Raw genomic sequence first — 17,480 nt, 5'->3', positions numbered from 1 at the left:
TGAGGTGCCCTTCTCACATCCTCTGGGGCATATGTGATATATCCACATGACTTCTCACTGTGATGCTAACCTTAACTGCTGGGGTGCAGCATCCAAATAAATTATTTGGAATTCTTCTATAAGAAAGATTTGTCTTGGACTTCCCTGGTGATCCAGTGGTTAAGGATCTGCCTGTGCCAGTGCAGGAGACACAGGTTCAGTCCCTGGTCTGGGAAGATTCCACATGATACAGAGCAACTAAGCCCACGTGCCACAACTACTGAGCCTGAGCTCTAGAGCCCCTGCTCTGCAAGGAGAGAAGCTACCGCAGTGAAAAGCCTGTGCGCCGCAACTAGAGAAAGCCTTGGCTCAGCAAGAGAGACCCAGGGCAGCCAGAAACAGATAAATAAATGAAGTTATTATTAAAAAACGGTTGTCCCTCCCCCCATTTAATTATTTATTTAATTTCGTTTATTTTGGTTGCGCCGAGCCTTTGTTGCTGCACCAGGGCCTACTCTAGTTGCAGAGGGTGATGGCGACTCTTTCTTGCAATGTGTGGGTTTCTCCTTGCCGTGGCTTCTCGCTGCAGCGGACGGGCTCCAGAGTGCGGGCTCAGTAGGTGTGGCGCATGCGCTTAGTTGCTCCCTAGCGTGAGGAGTCTTCCCAGATCAGGGATCAAACTTATGTCATCTGCATTGGCAGGCAGATTCTTAACCACTGGACCACCAGGGAAGACCCTCCCCCATTTATTTATTCAATTATTTATGTCAGTATGGACTCGTGTATATTTATTTTATACTGTGACTGTAATCTAGTACTACATTATTTAGTTGCTCAAATTCTTCCAGCTTTGGGAGCTCCTCCAGTCTGGCTCCTGGGACCCTTTGCCATAGCCCCATGTTACTTTCTCTGAGCACTTCCTTACTGCCTGGTGCTATCAGATGCTCCCGGGTCATCTTGTCTTCTCCCTGCCCTCACCATACAACCAGCCATTTCTCCCAGAAGCCAGGATTTCCTTTGATCAGAGAATGGTGTTTAGAAACCACACTCTGGGTGCTGAGAGTCTCCTTGCTACTGCATTGCCTGCTCTTTTTGTCTTTTTTTTTTCCTTGCATAGACATTTCCAGACACCACCTCCTGTCCCATGACCCAGCTGATGTCAGGTCCAGCCCTAAGTTCCAAGAAGAAGCTCTGCTGGTACAAACTTCCACCTGCAAAATAAATGAGCCACAGGAAAAAAAATACAGTGTGGGGATTAGTCAATATTATGTAATATCTTAGTATGGTGACGGATCATAACTAGAATCATCATGGGGATAATCTTGAAATGTGTAGAGATATTGAATCACTGTGTTGTGTGTCAGGAACTGACATACTGTCGTAGGGCCATTAAATCTCAAAAGGCAAACAAACTCATAGGAAAAGATATCAGATTTATGCTACCATAAGTAGGGGTGGGGGAGGGGAAATTGGATGAAGACAGGCAAAAGGTACAAAATTCCTTATAAGATAAGTAAGTATTAGGGATATAATGTGGAACATGATAAATGCTATTAACAGTGCTATGTGTTACATATGAAAGTGGTTAAGAACAAATTGTAGAGTTCTCATCACAAGGAAAAGCATTTTTTCTGTTCCTTTACTTTTGTATCTATATAAGCTGATGGATGTTCATTAACTTTCACAATGTGTGTAAGTCAAACCATTTTTCTGACACCTTAAATGTATACGGTGCTGTACATCAGTTATTAATATATGTCCATAAAACTAGAAGACAGATAAATAAGTAGATAAATAAATACAGTTAGTGAAGAAGCAGAAAAAGGAGGAGGGGAAGAAGATGTTCCTGAGCAATAATTCTCAACAGAAATTTTCAAATCCTCCCTTTGCACTTGGTGTTTATCTTGTGAGCATTTTCCTCGATTCCTGGGCACAGAAATGGGATTACCAAAGCTGAGTGGGCAAAACGTGCCCCTACTGAAGAAACGACCTCCTTGCCGGTACAACTTGCGGTTGTGTATTTATCTGTGTAATTATTGGGTTGGCCAAAAAATTTGTCTAGTTTTTTTCTGTAAGATGGCTTTAGTAGCACTTAGTACTCTTGCCTGGAAAATCCCATGGATGGAGGAGCCTGGTAGACTGCAGTCCGTGGGGTCGCTAAGGGTCGGACACGACTGAGCGACTTCACTTTCACTTTTCACTTTCACACATTGGAGGAGGAAATGGCAACCCACTCCAGTGTTCTTGCCTGGAGAATCCCAGGGACGGGGGAGCTTGGTGGGCTTCCGTCTATGGGGTCACACAGAGTCGGACACGACTGAAGTGACTTAGCAGCAGCAGCAGCAGTTGTCTTTAACTTCATTCGAAGCACTGTTGTTAGTTTGTATTGTGACAGCTGTCATATCAGTGTGTGTTTTAAAAAAAAAAACCACATAAAAATTGGTGAATTTTTGTGTAGACATTTAAATATTGAAGATGGAAGAGAAAAGCAACATTTTTAGCATATTATGTTTTATTATTTCAAAAAAGGTAAAAATGCAAAAAAAAAAAACAACCCACAAAGATTTGTGCGGTGTATGGAGAAGGTGCTGTGACTAATCAAATGTGTCAAAAGTGGTTTGCAAAGTTTCATGCTTGAGCTTTCTCGCTGGACCAGGCTCCAAGGTCAGGTATACTGGTTGAAGTTATAGTGATCAAATGAAGACAGAAATTGAGAACAATCAATGTTATACCATGCAGGAGATAGCTGACATACTCAAAATATTCCAATCAAGCATTGAAAATCATTGACACTAACTTGGTTACGCTAATCACTTTGAGGTTTGGGTTCTGCAGAAGTTAAGTGAAAAAAAACTCCTTGACCATATTTGTGTATGTCATCTCTACTTAAGTGTAACGAAAACGTTCCATTTTTAAAACAAATTGTGACAGGTGATGAAAAGTGGATGTGCTAAGTCACTTCAGTCCTGTCCGACTCTTTGCGACCCTATGGACTGTAGCCCGCCAGTCTCCTCTGTTGATGGGATTCTTCAGGCAAGAATACTGGAGTGGGTTGCCATTCCCTCCTACAGGGGATCTCCCTGATCCAGAGATTGAACCTGTGTCTCCTGCATTGGAAGGCAGGTTCTTTACCACTAGCACCACCTGGGAAACCCAACATGTTTACATACTGATAGTTTTTGCATAAAAAGGACATAATTCCCACTACTCTCATGTTGAATTCCAGGATTATTAATTTGAAATAATGTGGAATGAAGAGACAATGGGGCAATTGAAGTGAACCACCGCCAACCGCACCAAAGGCCAGTCTTCATCCAAAGATGGTGATGTTATGTGTATGGTGAGATTGGAAGGGAGTCCTCTACTCAGAGCTCCTTCCAGAAAACCAAACAATTAGTTTCAATAAGTACTGCTCCAGATTAGAACATCTGAAAGCAGCACTCAACGAAACACATCCAGAATTAGTCAACAGAAAATGGGTAATCTTCCATCAGGGTAATGCAAGGTCACGTATCTCTTTGAAGACCAGGCAAAAACTGTTAACAATGTGGCTGGGAAGTTCTAATTCATTCAACATTGCACCTTCAGATTTCCATTTATTTCATTCTTTACAAGATTCTCTTAATGGAAGAAATTTCAGTTCCCTGTGTGTGTGCTCAGTCGTTCAGTCGTATCCGACTCTTTGTGACTCCATGGACTATAGCCCACCAGGCTCCTCTATCCATGGAAATTTCCAGGCAAGAATACTGGAGCAGGTTCCCAATTCCTCCTCCAGGGGATTTTCCCAACTCAGGGATCCAACCTGTGTCTCTGAAAGACCGTAAAATGTACCTGGAACGGTTCTTTGCTCAAAAAGATTCAAAATTTGGGGAAGATTATGAAGTTGCCCAAGAAATGACAGAATGTAGTGGAACAAAATGGTGAATATTTTGTTGAATAAAGTTCTTAGTGAAAATGAAAAATGCGTCTTTTGTTTTTACTTAGAAACTTAAGGAAATTTTTGGCCAACCCATTATTTGCTTAATTGCTCTTAAGCAATTAGTAGCTTCTGAGCGGGCAGAGACCAGGGTACCAGTCTGCCTTATCCTCCTCATTGTACCTCTACCATATTGAACAGGGCCTGGCACACAGTAGGTACTCAATGATCAGCATCGTTACTGATGGGTGGAAACTACTTTCTTAGGATAGATTCCTGAGGCGGAATTTCTGGGTCAAATGACTTGCTTGTTTTCACAGCCTCCAATGGTGTATTTTAGTCCTGGTGACAGGCTGCCATACCTCTGCTGGATGCAGTAAGACAATCAAAGAAAGAGACATTTTCAAGAGCTGAGGCGCCCAAGAGGGCTCCAGACCCAGGAGGAGGGTCTGCTAAGCAGAGCAGATGTGACGGAGGGGACATTTCCACATGTTTCCAGAAACACCATCAAGGGTGTTCGCTGAGCCCCTATTCTGAGCAGGCCCTATACAACGGTTCACTCAGTTAATCCTCCCTGTTCACGAACAAGACAAAACTAGTAAGCAAGAGTAAGCAAGACAAAACACAGTCCCACTTTACAGATGAGGAAGCTGAGGCTCAGAAAAGTGAAAGGACTGGCCTAAGATAGGGCAATGAAAAAGGGGAGATGCTTGGATTTGAGCCCAGCTCTGCTGCTCCTTCAGCAGGCCAGAGAAAATGGGATTTCTTTTTCTTTTTAATATATATTTTTACTTATTTTATTATTTATTTTTCTATTTGACAGCACTAGGTCTTAGCTGCAGCACGTGGGATCTAGTTCCCTGACCAGAGATTGAACCTGGGTCCCCTGCATTCGGAGCACAGAGTCTGAGCTACTAAACCACCAGGGAAGTCCTGAAAACAGCAATTAATCTCTCCGCTGTTGGTTCAGGGGACCACGTAATGTTAAGTCTGGCAGATTTCTGCACAGCCCAGTCTTGCCTAGGATTACAGGAGAGGTCGGTGAGTAAAAAGACAGGCTTTGGAGATAGAGCTGGGCTTGAATCCTAGCTCCATCGCTTAGCTATGTGATCTTGGGCAAGTTCCAAACCTCTCGGAGTCAGTCCCTTCTGCACAGTGGGGAGTGGCAGGGGAGTACTGGTGAAAGTTAGAGTGGAGCACAGGTGTCTGGGCGCGTGCCAAGTGCTCGCTATGGTCACTCTTGTTTCCCCAGGGCCCCTGGTGTCTGAGGCATTTCTCAGAGACCTCAGCTCTCATTTCCTTCTCCCAACCTCCTGCTTTCTGTTTTTTAAAATGAGATTCTGACTGGAAAACTGGTCTGTGCTGTACACAATATGCAAATAGAGGATCTGGAATTTGAAGCCAGGCCTGTGGTTGCCATCACCTGAGCCGTTTCCAGACAGGAACACCCGTCTGGACCTCCCCTGGTCCCTCAAGAGCTGACGGGGTTGTGGAGGGGGAAGCCCAGGCTCACAGAGAGGCTGGGGAGGTGCTGCAGGAAGGAGCCCTCAAGGAGGGTGCCTGCCAGGACCCCTGGGTCCTGGAGTTTTCTCCATGGTCTCCAGGTTTTGGGAGTCCGAAGGTGACAGCCTGCTGTGGGCCACTGCTGGTCAGGGTGATTCGGGGTGACCGGGGCCCTCGCTGCTGCGTTTGCACCATCTGCTCTGGCACGTGATATCCTGTGGCCTGGGGTTATCAGGCCACATTCAAGGGGGCGGGGTGGTCCTTTCTAGGAAGGGAAGGGCATGCTGAGGCAGTCCTGGACATGGTGGGTCCAGGGTCTCGCTGTCTGCTTCAATGGCCGCCAGCATGGTGAGTTGGCCCAAGGGGACAGAAAACACGCCGGCCGTCAGGAGGGTGTGGAGAGAGCAGGAGGACGCCTCTGCTCGGGGTGAGCCAGCCGGCGGAGGCTGGCAGCCCGCTGCACACTGGTTGCTAGGTTAGAAGGCTTCTGGCCCGCAGCCTGAAGCCTCCCCAGGGCTCCTGCGGACCTCCTCCTCAAGCACCAGCCCTGACGGTCGCGAGAGGCGTGCGTCGAGCAGGAGCCGTGTCTGGCGGTAAAGCTTTGAAGGTCTGATTCTGCTGCTCTGTCTTGTGTGCAGCTCTGAAAGTTAGCTGCAAGCCCTCTTCAAGTCCCAGGACCTCAGGGAAGGCATGGGGGATACTGGCCCTGGGGGTGGGGGTAGTGGGGGTCCAAAGACCCAGATCAGTAGGAGCAGCAGCTGAGGAGGCCTGGGTAGGAGCAACTCAGGCCTCGGAACGGATTAGGTTCCAAAAGGAGAAGCTGGGGTGGAGCAGAGAGGGAACAGAGAAAGTAGAAGCAGGGGCCTTGGGCCTGGGGAAGTGGGTGTGAGCCCAAGAGCATTTCCTCCACATGTCCTAGCTGGGAGGGGATAAAAGCCGAAACTCCCTGCTCTCTGTGGCATTTACTTCTGTCCCAGAAGGGACTGCAGCGCCTGCGTGGCTGGCGAGCAGAGGGAAGGAAATGGGCTCAGTTCTGGGAGCAGGGGTCAGTCTTCGGGCTTCAAACACCACAAAAACCTCTGTGTAGTTTCTGGGTTTGAGGCAAACAGCTGGGTCTGCAGTCTCCTCTTAGCAAAGATAAAAAGAAATTCTCTGTCTCAAAATACTAAAAATACAGTTATCATGTAATCCAGCAATACTGCTTCTAGGTATAACCCAAAAGAACAGAAAGCAGAGACTCAGAGATTCGTACACCCACCTGTTCGTAGCAGTGTTATTCACCACATCCAGAATGCTGAAGAACCCAAGTGTCAGCAACCGATGAATAAACAAAACGTGGTGTGTGTGTACAATGGACTATTATCCAGTCTGACACGAGCTACAGCATGGATGACCTTGAGGATATTACACTCAGTGAAATAAGCCAGTGACAAAAGGACAAATACCATGTGATTCCACTTATGTAAGCTATCTAGGGGCTTCCCTCTTAGATCAGTCAGTAAATTGTCTGCCTGCAATGCAGGAGACCCGGGTTCAATTCCTGGGTGGGGAAATTCCCCTGAAGAAGGAAATGGCAGCCCACTCCAGTATTCTTGTCTGGAGAATCCCACGGACAGAGGAGCCTGGCGGGCTACAGTCCACGGAGTCGCAAGAGTCGGACACGACTTAGCGACTAAAACCAAGCCAAGGTATCTAGAGCAGTCAAAACCATAGAGATGCAGATTAGAAGGGTGGCTGCCGGGGCCTGGAGAAAGGGAAAATGAGGAGTTACTACTTAGGAGGGGTCAAGCTTCAGTTCCGTAAAATGAAAAATTTCTGGGGATTGGTATTACAACAATATGAACATACATTTTTAAAAAATTAAATATTTCTCTTTAGCTGCACTGGGTCTCCATTGCTGCGCACGGGCTTTCTCTAGTTGCCGAGAGCAGTGGCTCGCCGGCTTTTCACTATGGTGGCGTCTCTTGCTGCGGAGCACAGGCTCTAGGGCACGTGGGCTTCAGCAGTTGCGGCGCATGGGTTTAGTTGCCCTGCAGCACGTGGAATCTTCACAACCCCAGGATCAAACCCATGTCCCCTGCATTGGCAGGCGGATTCCTAACCACTGGACCACCAGGGAAGTCCAGTGTGAATGTTCTTAACGCTCCTGAACTATGCCCTTAATGGTAAATTTTGTTATGTGTTTTTATTATGATCTTTTAAAACAAAGTTACTTCATAAAAAACAAGAAGTTATCTCAGACTGTTTCTAAGCCTAAATCTAATGTACAACATTGTTTATTCTTCAGAAACAGTCTGCCTGGTTTTTAGGTCCGAGTTGTAAACAGTTCCCTCGACCTTGGAGTAACGCGTTCACTGCTGGGAGTCCAGTGCCACTCTCATCCCAGGCCCCTCGTGTCTGAAGGTTGAGAGCCTTCCCTCTGTCCCTGGGGCTCTGATTTTTCACGTGCTCAGCCCTCTGCAGGGCTTTCCTTCTTGCTTCTGGGCGCTTGTGAATCTCGTTAATACAGACTCTCATTCTCAGTTCTAGAAACTTTCTCGTTTTGGTTTTTTGTTGTTGTCTGATTTTTTTGTTTTTCTCCCTTTGGGGAGTGCCTTTTAGTCATGTGTTGCAGCTTCTGGACCAGTTCTCATCTCCTTGAGCTTTGGTGCTACTTTCCAGATTTCACAGACTTCATCTTCTAACCATTCCACCACTTTTTAAATCTTTCTGCGTTTATATATTTTTAATTTCCAGGTAGGACCTTATGGTGCCTTCTTGAGACAGACAACACCCTACCAAGTCCTCCACCTACCACTTGTTTGTGGAAAAGCTTTATCCTCCTAGGCCTTCCTCGAGTTCCAAAGGATAAACTTAATCAGAGAAGTGAGAAAACGCAGAAACAAAGGAGAATAGTCAAGCAAGACAAATGGGAACAGTTTAGCCATTAAGCAAGCTCAAGGACGTTTAGCTGCTCCTCAAGGGCTAGGGGTAATATGCTGAGCCATATTCTTTGAGCTGCTTTTCAAATACTAAAACATTCGTAATTGGAAAAAGTTAATTGTATGATGTCCACAGCACATAGATCCCCAAAAGGCTGGAAGCAGAATGTTGATTTGACTCCTGATTTGATTTGATGTTGACACCAATCAAGAGGAAGTCCGCATGCTAATCACGCACCCCACAACTCCCCTCCCCTGTCTTTAAAACTTTTTCCCTGAAAGTCATCAGGAAGTTTGGGCTTTTCGAGCCCTAACCCCTTGGACTCCTTGCTAGGGGCCCTGCAATAAACGTTGTGCTTTCCTTCCCCATAACCCAGTATCAATAGATTGGTTTTATTGCACACAGCGCGTGAACTCAAGTTAGGTTTGGTAACACTTCTTTAAAATTCTGCTTTTAATTCATCCTGTTCTTATTTCATGGATATTACATATCACGAGGAAGAGAGGGAGGTGTCAAAAAATTGTCTTCTGCTTTGACTCACTCTTCCAGAGAAAAAACCTTAGAAGTAATTAAGAGATGACTGTTGGAGGATGGAGGAAATGAAAAGTGCCCACCAAACCGAGGAAGTCTCTGGAGACTGAAAATCGAGGCAGGCAGCTTCATAAATAGATCAGTTTATTAGACAGTAACTTACTCACAGGGTGGGATCTGGTGGGCAATGATCCAGAAGCACTGGAAGCTGCACTCTGCACCACTGAGGGGACACTGGGCAATTTAATAGCTAACATAAGGGGTAGGGGTAGGTGCTTGGAAACAGGAAGTACATTCCCAAATCAAGATTTATGAATGGGAAACTGGTCTAGTGGGCACTGCGAATACATCATCAAGGGTCCTCATCAATGTTTGGAGACTAATAGACTATAGAGGCTACCTGGTCATTAAACAGGATCTATCTATAATGAGGCTAAGGATTGTTAAACGGTATTTATTACTACAAAGCCCTTGATGACAGAGAAGTTATATACTGCCCTGTCCAGTCCTGGGTAGGGTCAGTGGAAAGACAGCAGGAGCTGAATGCGCCCAAGATGGTGTCAGTTATGCCAGCAGCCATACACTCCAACCCTGACATCTTGATAATGTCTTGATGGCCATCCAGCCTTATCCATCATTGTTCCGCTGCAGCCACACTGGGGACAGATCTTGGAAGGTGGCTTTTGTTTCTCATTGGCAACAAGAACAAAGGATTCCTACTAAACATAAAAACATACTAAGGACATACGTTTCCCCATTTACTCAGGAGAGAAGTAAGCCAGTGAGTAAAAGCATCAGCAAAGGAAACTTTGATTAATGACTGTTTTCATATGAGAAAGTGAATCAGTTACGTTGGATTCAGATGAAATTATATAAATGGACAGCATTCCTGCCCAGTAAAGGCACAAGCTCCTCCCTGCCCAGCTGTCAAACACGTCTAAAACTGTATAGTTTGCATCACCCCTTTTCTCTTTCGAGCAGTTTCCTGGTTTTTATTATTAGAGATGCTTTGGAAGGGGTCATTCAAAGCTGATGTAGTGAAATGTGCTTGTGCCTGGATTACCAGAATGGCACTTACACCTGTGTATTGGGAAAGGAAAATAGATTTGGCCATTCCCAGCATGAGGTACTATGATGGACGTGCCATCTGGACTTCATAGTAGGAAATTATGGGGAACTTCCAGTAAGAACATGTTTATATACACATGACCCGAGAGGGAAGGAAACCCCAACGTGCATTACCGCCTCCTCCCACAGGGCAGATAAGGCACCAATAGGCTCCACGTATCCAGATCCCTTGTGTGGGTGTCATAAAGGGGCCCCTGTAGGAAGCTGCTTCTTTTCCTGTCTCTTCAGCATTTCATGCCTGTGGGTCGCCTGGCAGACCTCATTAGGCAGCCACCTATAATATGTCTGTGATTTGTCTGGACATGGTTGGCCCTGTCTATGCACATGTGAAACGATTCACTTCTCACTAGGACTTGAGCCCATGTGCCAGGACTCAAACCCAGCCAAAACCCACAGTCTTCCAACTGAAATCACAGACCTGCTTTCAGGACCTAATGAAGCTCAGGTTCCTGGTGTCTCATTGCAGAAAGAATTCAGTGAAAGAAAAAGCAACAGGTAAGAAGTAGATTTATTTAGAGAGAAACACACCCCACAGACAGAGTGCAGGCCAACTAAGAGGGCAAGCGAGGCCTTGGGAGAAGCACGTTTCACAGAGGATGGGCCACTGCAGAAGGCAGGTTTGGTCTCAAAATGTGGTGTGGCCAGCTTTTTGTTATTGTTCAGTTGCTAAGTCGTGTCCGACTCTTTGCAACCCACACCCATGGACTGCAGCATGCCAGGCTTCCCTGTCCTTCACCATCTCCCGGAGCTTACTCAAAGTCATGTCCATTGAGTCGGTGATGCCATCCAACAATCTCATCCTTTGTCTCCCTCTTCCCCTCCGGCCCTCAATCTTTCCCAGCATCTGGGTCTTTTCCAAAGAATCATTTCTTCACATCAGGTAGCTAAAGTATTGGAGCTTCAGCTTCAGGACCAGTCCTTTCAATGAACATTCAGGGTTGAATGTCCAAGGGACTCACAAAAATTCAAAAGATTTTTGGGCTGAGTAATTTCATAGGCTAATAAGTAACAGGGTTATTTCAAGTATTTGGGGGAAGGGGTAGAAATTTGTAGGAATTGGGCCACCTCCCACTTTTTGATCTTTGATGGTTGGTCTTAGAACTGTCATTGGTACCTCTGGGTGTGTGTGGCCAGTCGCTCAGTCATGTTTGATTCTTTGTGACCCCATGGACTCTAGGCTGCCAGACTCTTCTGTCCATGGAGCTTTTCAGGCAAGAATACTGGAGTGGGTTGCCATTTCCTTCTCCAGAGGATCTTGGACTGCAAGGAGATCTAAACAAGTCAATCTAAAGGAATTCAATCCTGAATATTCATTGGAAGGACTGATCCTGAAGCTGAAGCTCCAATCCTTTGGCCACCCAATGTGAAGAAATGACTCATTGGAAAAGACCTTGATGCTGGAAAAGATTGAAGGCAGGAGAAGGGGACAACAGAGGATGAGATGGGTGGATGGCATCACTGACTCAATGGACATGACTTTGAGCATACTCCAGGAGATAGTGAAGGACTGCCGTGCTGCAGTCCGTGGGGTCACAAAGAGTCAGACACGACTGAGCGACTAAACTACAATAGTGACTCTAAACAGTATGTTAGTTTCCCTGGTGCAAAACTGGTCAAATGATTCTTAGATTCCCATGGCTTAGCATATGGGATGGTTTGCGGTAGCTGGGAGCTGAACATGGACTACTGAGATCAGTAGCCCCCATCTGAAACAGGAGGAAAGGAGCTAGGGCACAACCTTTGAAAGAATGACATAGCCTGAGGACACGACATAAAATAATTAGAATTAAATGGGTCCAAGATGGCAGACAAGTCAACTTGGACTAGACCTGATCCTCAGTATATATGCTCAGCTGTAACAGTGCAAAAGCATCAATTCTTTGGTGCTCACTATAATAAAACATAAAACTTTCATCAATAGGAATCAGATCACCAAGGGGATTTGGGGTCACCAACCCAAGTCATTATCCCCATTAGGTTCGGATGAACAGATGCACTGTCTACAAGTTCCTCTGGACTCTGGAGGGCAACAGGTTGCAGACCCAGCAGGCAAAACCACTGTGGACTTTGCATGTTTGGCGGGGGGCCAGGAAAGGGAGACATTTCCCGTAACCGGAGTCAGGAAGATCATGAGGCAAACACTACTGCGTCGTAAAACAGATGTCATAAGGGAAAAGGATAAGGCAGATCCTCACTCACAGGTAACACTGTAGCCATTTGATCTCCACCGGCTAAAACCACCCCTGGTTTCGGCATTTTTCACCATGGTGCCATGATGCCACATGTTTTGTCCTTTAATGTCTTCAGTAGGTAAACTAAAATTACATAGGGGCCTCAGTGGGAACCCTCATGGCTAACCCTACTTCAACTCCTAGGCTATTTTTCAGAAGAGATTATCTGGGTCTGTGTGGGGCCCATTCCCGTATAAAATCCCGGAGTGAGGGCAATACCAAGACAAGTCCCATCACCCAAGGGCTTAGGATAAAAGTCACCCAGGAGGTGAGACCAATTTAAATACCAGTGAACTAAGTAACACCAGGTGGGAAGTCCAGCGGCAGCTGCAAAGCAAACAAACAAAAATAAGACCTTCCTCCCAAAGGATAGGAAAAAAACCTCCCTTTTGTACCGGCTTTCTCAGCGCCCTGGTTGTCCAAGCCGTTCACATGCAGATTGTCAGATACAAGGGGATCAACCTTGCAATGTGCTGTCAAAGATACACCTGTTAAGGTGGCTTTTAACATCCAGTTAGGGGCAACCCACTCCAGTATTCTTGCCTGGGAAACCCCATGAACAGAGGAGTCTGGTGGGCTACAGTCCAGGGGGATCACAAAGAGTCAGACACGACTGAGCATGAGCAAGATAGGGACTTCCCTGCTGTCCCAGTGGCTAAGACTCTGCACTAGCAACGCAGGGGGCTGGGTTCCATCCCTAGTCAGGGAACTAGATCCCACATGCAGCAGCTAGATCCCATAAATAAATAAATACTAAAAAAAAAAAAAATCCAATTAACCAGTCCAGTTGCAGTGGGGCTGTAAAGAAAATGAAAAGTCCGAAAACTTCCTCAGGCTTCTGCCCACTCTTGCATTTCATGTCCACTGAAATGAGTTCCTTGATCACCATCAATTTGGGCCAGTGTTCCTTAACTTCCAATTTTGACAGGCCTTTCATTGTAACGGCCCAATTGGCTCTTACAGGCAAAGGCTTCCGCTGATCCAGTGGCTGTGTGGGTACAGGTTTAAAGCACACGGATACCCTTCCGACACCCACCGAAACCCTGTGTAGTCCACTTGCCATCTGGGAACCAGATGGTTAAAGCGTCTGACGTTACCTGCTGGGGTGTCTCAAGGGTCAGCACCTCAAATGAGCTACAGCTTGGGAATCCACATATTTGAGGATAAACAGAGCCTTTTTTCTTTCAGTGGAGCCATTCTGCCACATCAGAGGGGGTTTGTAATTCCTCCAGTAATAGGGCTTTGGAGCTGGTTAATGCACTAGCTGTATGACTGCTAGGTGGAGTGAAGGGTGAATGGGCTGAAATGAGCCACACAGGCACACTGGCACCTGGTTGCCTGCAGGCAGCCCAAATATCAGTCCATAATTCAGTCCCCGCAGAGGTTTATTGAATGTTTTCCAGTTGTCTTGATACCACTGAGACATCCACATTGTCAAGCCTTTCCACGCTGCCTCATTGACAGTGCCAAGGTTGGGGGGCATTGGACTGGTGAGTGGTCACCACCTTGAGTTCTGCCCACTGACTGCTTCCTGAACCAGATGACGTCAGAATCCAAACAAATCCAGATGAGTTGTCTGGTACAAAGATGGGTTGCCCCTACAGCTGCCTTCCATGTACCATGCATGAGCAGGGGGCATTCCAAACCTTTTCATACCTGTGCTTTACAAAGGGTGCCACAGGTGAGCGGCAGAGCGGCTCTGGTGGCCACTGGGCCTAATGAAACCTGAACACCTGAGAGACGGGATTGGGTGTAAAAGGTGCTTCTCTGTTGAAGGTGTGAACGCACTTGTGTAAAGTACTCAGCTGTGCACAGGCACACTTAGGTTTTGAAAGCAGGTCCTTAACCCATCGGCCCACAGGCAGCGGAGCCAGTAAGCCGAAGGGTAAGTTGGTGGTCAGATCCTCAGTTTGTTGTAAAGCAAGGGAAACTGCTATGAATTGAAAATACTTCCTGCCATATCGGGGCTTCCCTGGTGGCTCAGTTGGTAAAGAATCCGCCCGCAATGCAGGAGACCTGGGTTCGATTCCTGGATTGGGAAGATCCCCTGGAGAAGGGAACGGCTACCCACTCCAGTATTCTGGCCTGGAGAATTCCATGGACAGAGGAGCCTGGCAGGCTACAATCCATGGGGTCACCATATCAGTAAGAAATGACACAGCCATCAGCAATTTCTGCCATCCAGCAGATGCTGCCACTCCCTACGGTGATGGCTGGGGAGCTGGGGGAATGCAAGAAGCAGTCATCTGCCACTCCTTTAGGTGAACAAGGAAACAGGATTGGCCCCAGATAGCTGAGGTGCATCTGAAGGAATGAGGAATGAATTCAGTGAGCCCAGAGACTCGCAACTTCCCATACACAGAATGCCAAATTCTTTAGCTTGATTCCTGATCTTTGTTGTTCAGACTGCCTGCTTCCTTTGTCGCAAACTTGTGTATAGCCTGCCTCCCCAACCCCCCAGCCCTGCACCTCCTTGGAGCAGTTTTCTCAGAGCTACTGAGATGCTGTCTCCCGGGTTCAGAGTCCCAAACGTTCCCACCCAATAAATGACTCTCTACTTTCAGGTTGTGACTATATGTTTAAGTTAACACTGCTATGGATTGTTTTTCTACAGGACTAGACCAGTTCTCTGGGCATCACAGAGGCATCAGTGATGCGATGGACATGAGTTTGAGCAAGCTCCGGGAGTTGGTGATGGGTAGGGAAGCCTGGCATGCTGCAGTTCATGGGGTCGTAAAGAGTCCGACACAACTGAGCGACTGAACTGAGCTGGACTGAGACCAGTTCTCTGCCCCTTTCTGTAACTGAGACCAGAATCCCAGCAGGGCTCTTTCCCCGTTTTGTTGCTGTCAAACAGTTCCCATTCGAACCCTTCCAGATGTACACTTATATCCAGTTCACTCCTTGTGTTCAGCATTAACACATTCTGTCCTTGGACATGTTTGACAACCCATTTGGTCTTTACAAAAGGCTCTTATTGTGGGATATTCCAGTCCCAGATTGTTGCTTTTCTACTAAAGCATATAGGGTCTTCATATCTGGGCAAGTGGGGATGGAGAAAAAAAGGCCACCAGTACCCCCTCAGCCCTATAAAGGCTGATAACCCTTACACTACAGGATGTGGATATGCCTGTGTTTTTATCAAAGACGGTCTCAGCCATCCTTTTGGTCTCACCAGACCAGAGAACACCCAAGAACTTGACCAACTGTCCCAGTCTTTGCGTTCACTTGTCAGCGCTTACCTCTCATCTTCAAGATTATAAATGTTCCTGAGAAGATGCAGTGGGTTGGGAAAGACAGCAAGTCATCACAGGTTATCATGATATCATCAGTGTAATGAAAGAGAACAAAAGAGGGAGAAAGTCCTGGGCCACCATCCCATGTAGTAGGACTGTGCGGATAACCAGGAGGCAAGACAGTAGAAGTCCATTCTCTCCCTTCCCATGTGAAGGCACATTGGTCCCAGGACTCCCTGTCTAAGGGTAAGCTGAGAAAGGCATTAGAAAAATCCAAGGGACAATGATATGTCTTGAGAGATGAGATCGTATCCAAGACTCTGGCTGTGTTTGGAACTCTCACACAGACTGCCATGTACCAGGTGCTGTTTGGTTTTTCATCCAGCCACATGGCGCTATTGAGTGGGCTTTGTGCCAGTCTTATAACCCCTGTGGGTGCATGCAGGCATGTTAGGGGAAGCACTCTGATTGAAACCACCCACCCTGGCCAGGCACCATAGTAACCGTTTGCATGAGCTGTTTTATGACAGGAAGTCCTGGTAAGGAACACGGATCTAATGAGCCACCACCAACCGGAAGAGTTCAGGAAAGGTCAAGAGGATACACTGCATGTCCGACCACCTCCCAGAATCCTTCTTCCTGGCATCCATTTGGCCGAACAAGGCTAGGAAGGACTCTGAGTCAGAATGATTGGCTAAAAACCCAGAAACTAATCGCATCACCATAAACCCGAGACTGAGAGCCATGTGGCAGAGCTGTTCTCCTGGGTTCCCTTACCTTACTGCTCTCGGCCTGGGCGCCCTTTCCCAATACAATCTCTTGCTTTGTCAGCACATGTCTCCTCGGACAAGTCATTTCCGAGTGTCAGATAAGAGCCCAGTTTTGGCCCCTGGAAGGGGTCCCCCTTCCTGCAACAGGCGTGCTGAGTTGCTTCAGTCATGTCCGACTCTTTCGTGTCCCCACAGACTGTAGCCCTCCAGGCTGTCTGTCCATGGGATTTCCCAGGCAAGAATGCTGGAGTAGATTGCCATTTCCTACTCCAGGGGATCTTCCCAACCCAAGGATCAAACTCACATCTCTTACGTCTCCTGCATTGGCAGGCAGATTCTTTACCACTAGCACCACCTGGGAAGCCCCTTATAACCCCCACTTTCTCCAGTTCCTTGATTGTAGCCTGTTCTTCCTGTCCCGCAAATAGGCAATGTTGTTTTATTGCCACCACTCTCCAAAGGACAGGCAGTGGTACAGGGTCCCCTTTAGCTTGATCACTGGCTTCTGTAAACGGAACTCACCCATGGTGAGTGGCAAGGCCCAGGTCCTGTAGGACACCCACATGCACCTTACCGGGTGTGGGCAAAATATAAACCAGGAAGGGACAGGGAGGCAGCCTTCTGATCTGTAAATACAATTGCATTTGTTTCACCTGTACTGTTTGGCCTTCATGTCCATCAATGGTTCGTATTTCCCTTTGGAACTTGGATGGATTCCCATGAATCAGGGTACACTCAACACCAGTATCAGCTAAAGCCAGAATATTCTGTTTATTGATACGGAATAAAGAAATAGTTCAACAGGGGGCCTCCACTTGCCTCCTGTAGCTGGCACCAAGGAGCAAGCTTGACCCCACACCAATGTCTAGGAGTCGGGGTACCCACCCTGTTTTTCATCTTCCCACAGCAATGGGACACAGGACAGTGCTTCTTCCCCTTTTACTCCTGCTATTAGGGGAATAAACTAGTTTTGTTTGGATAATGCTTCTCATAGGGTGAAGAGGACTGAATTAGAGTGTTTATCCATATTCTCCTTAGAGGGTCCCAGCTAATACAGTTACTGAACCAAACTTGTCCACTTGCCCAAGGGCAGTAAAGCCATTCTTCTGACACTGGGTTGTGGAAAAGGCAAGTGCAGTGTTTACTGCAGGGTGCCAAGCAAGAAATCCAGGGCAGCTGATGCTCAAAAGACCCAAACTCTCCAATGGCTATTAAGGAAAGGTTTTTAAAGACAGGGAGAAGGAGAGGGTTTTGAGGTGTGTGA

Source organism: Moschus berezovskii, chromosome 2, assembly GCF_049115385.1.
Source record: "Moschus berezovskii isolate FMDL1 chromosome 2, NW_MosBer_1.0, whole genome shotgun sequence".
In the NCBI taxonomy this organism is placed as follows: Eukaryota; Metazoa; Chordata; class Mammalia; order Artiodactyla; family Moschidae; genus Moschus; species Moschus berezovskii.
The sequence above is the reverse complement of the archived record's forward strand: the minus strand, read 5'-3'. Positions refer to the sequence as shown.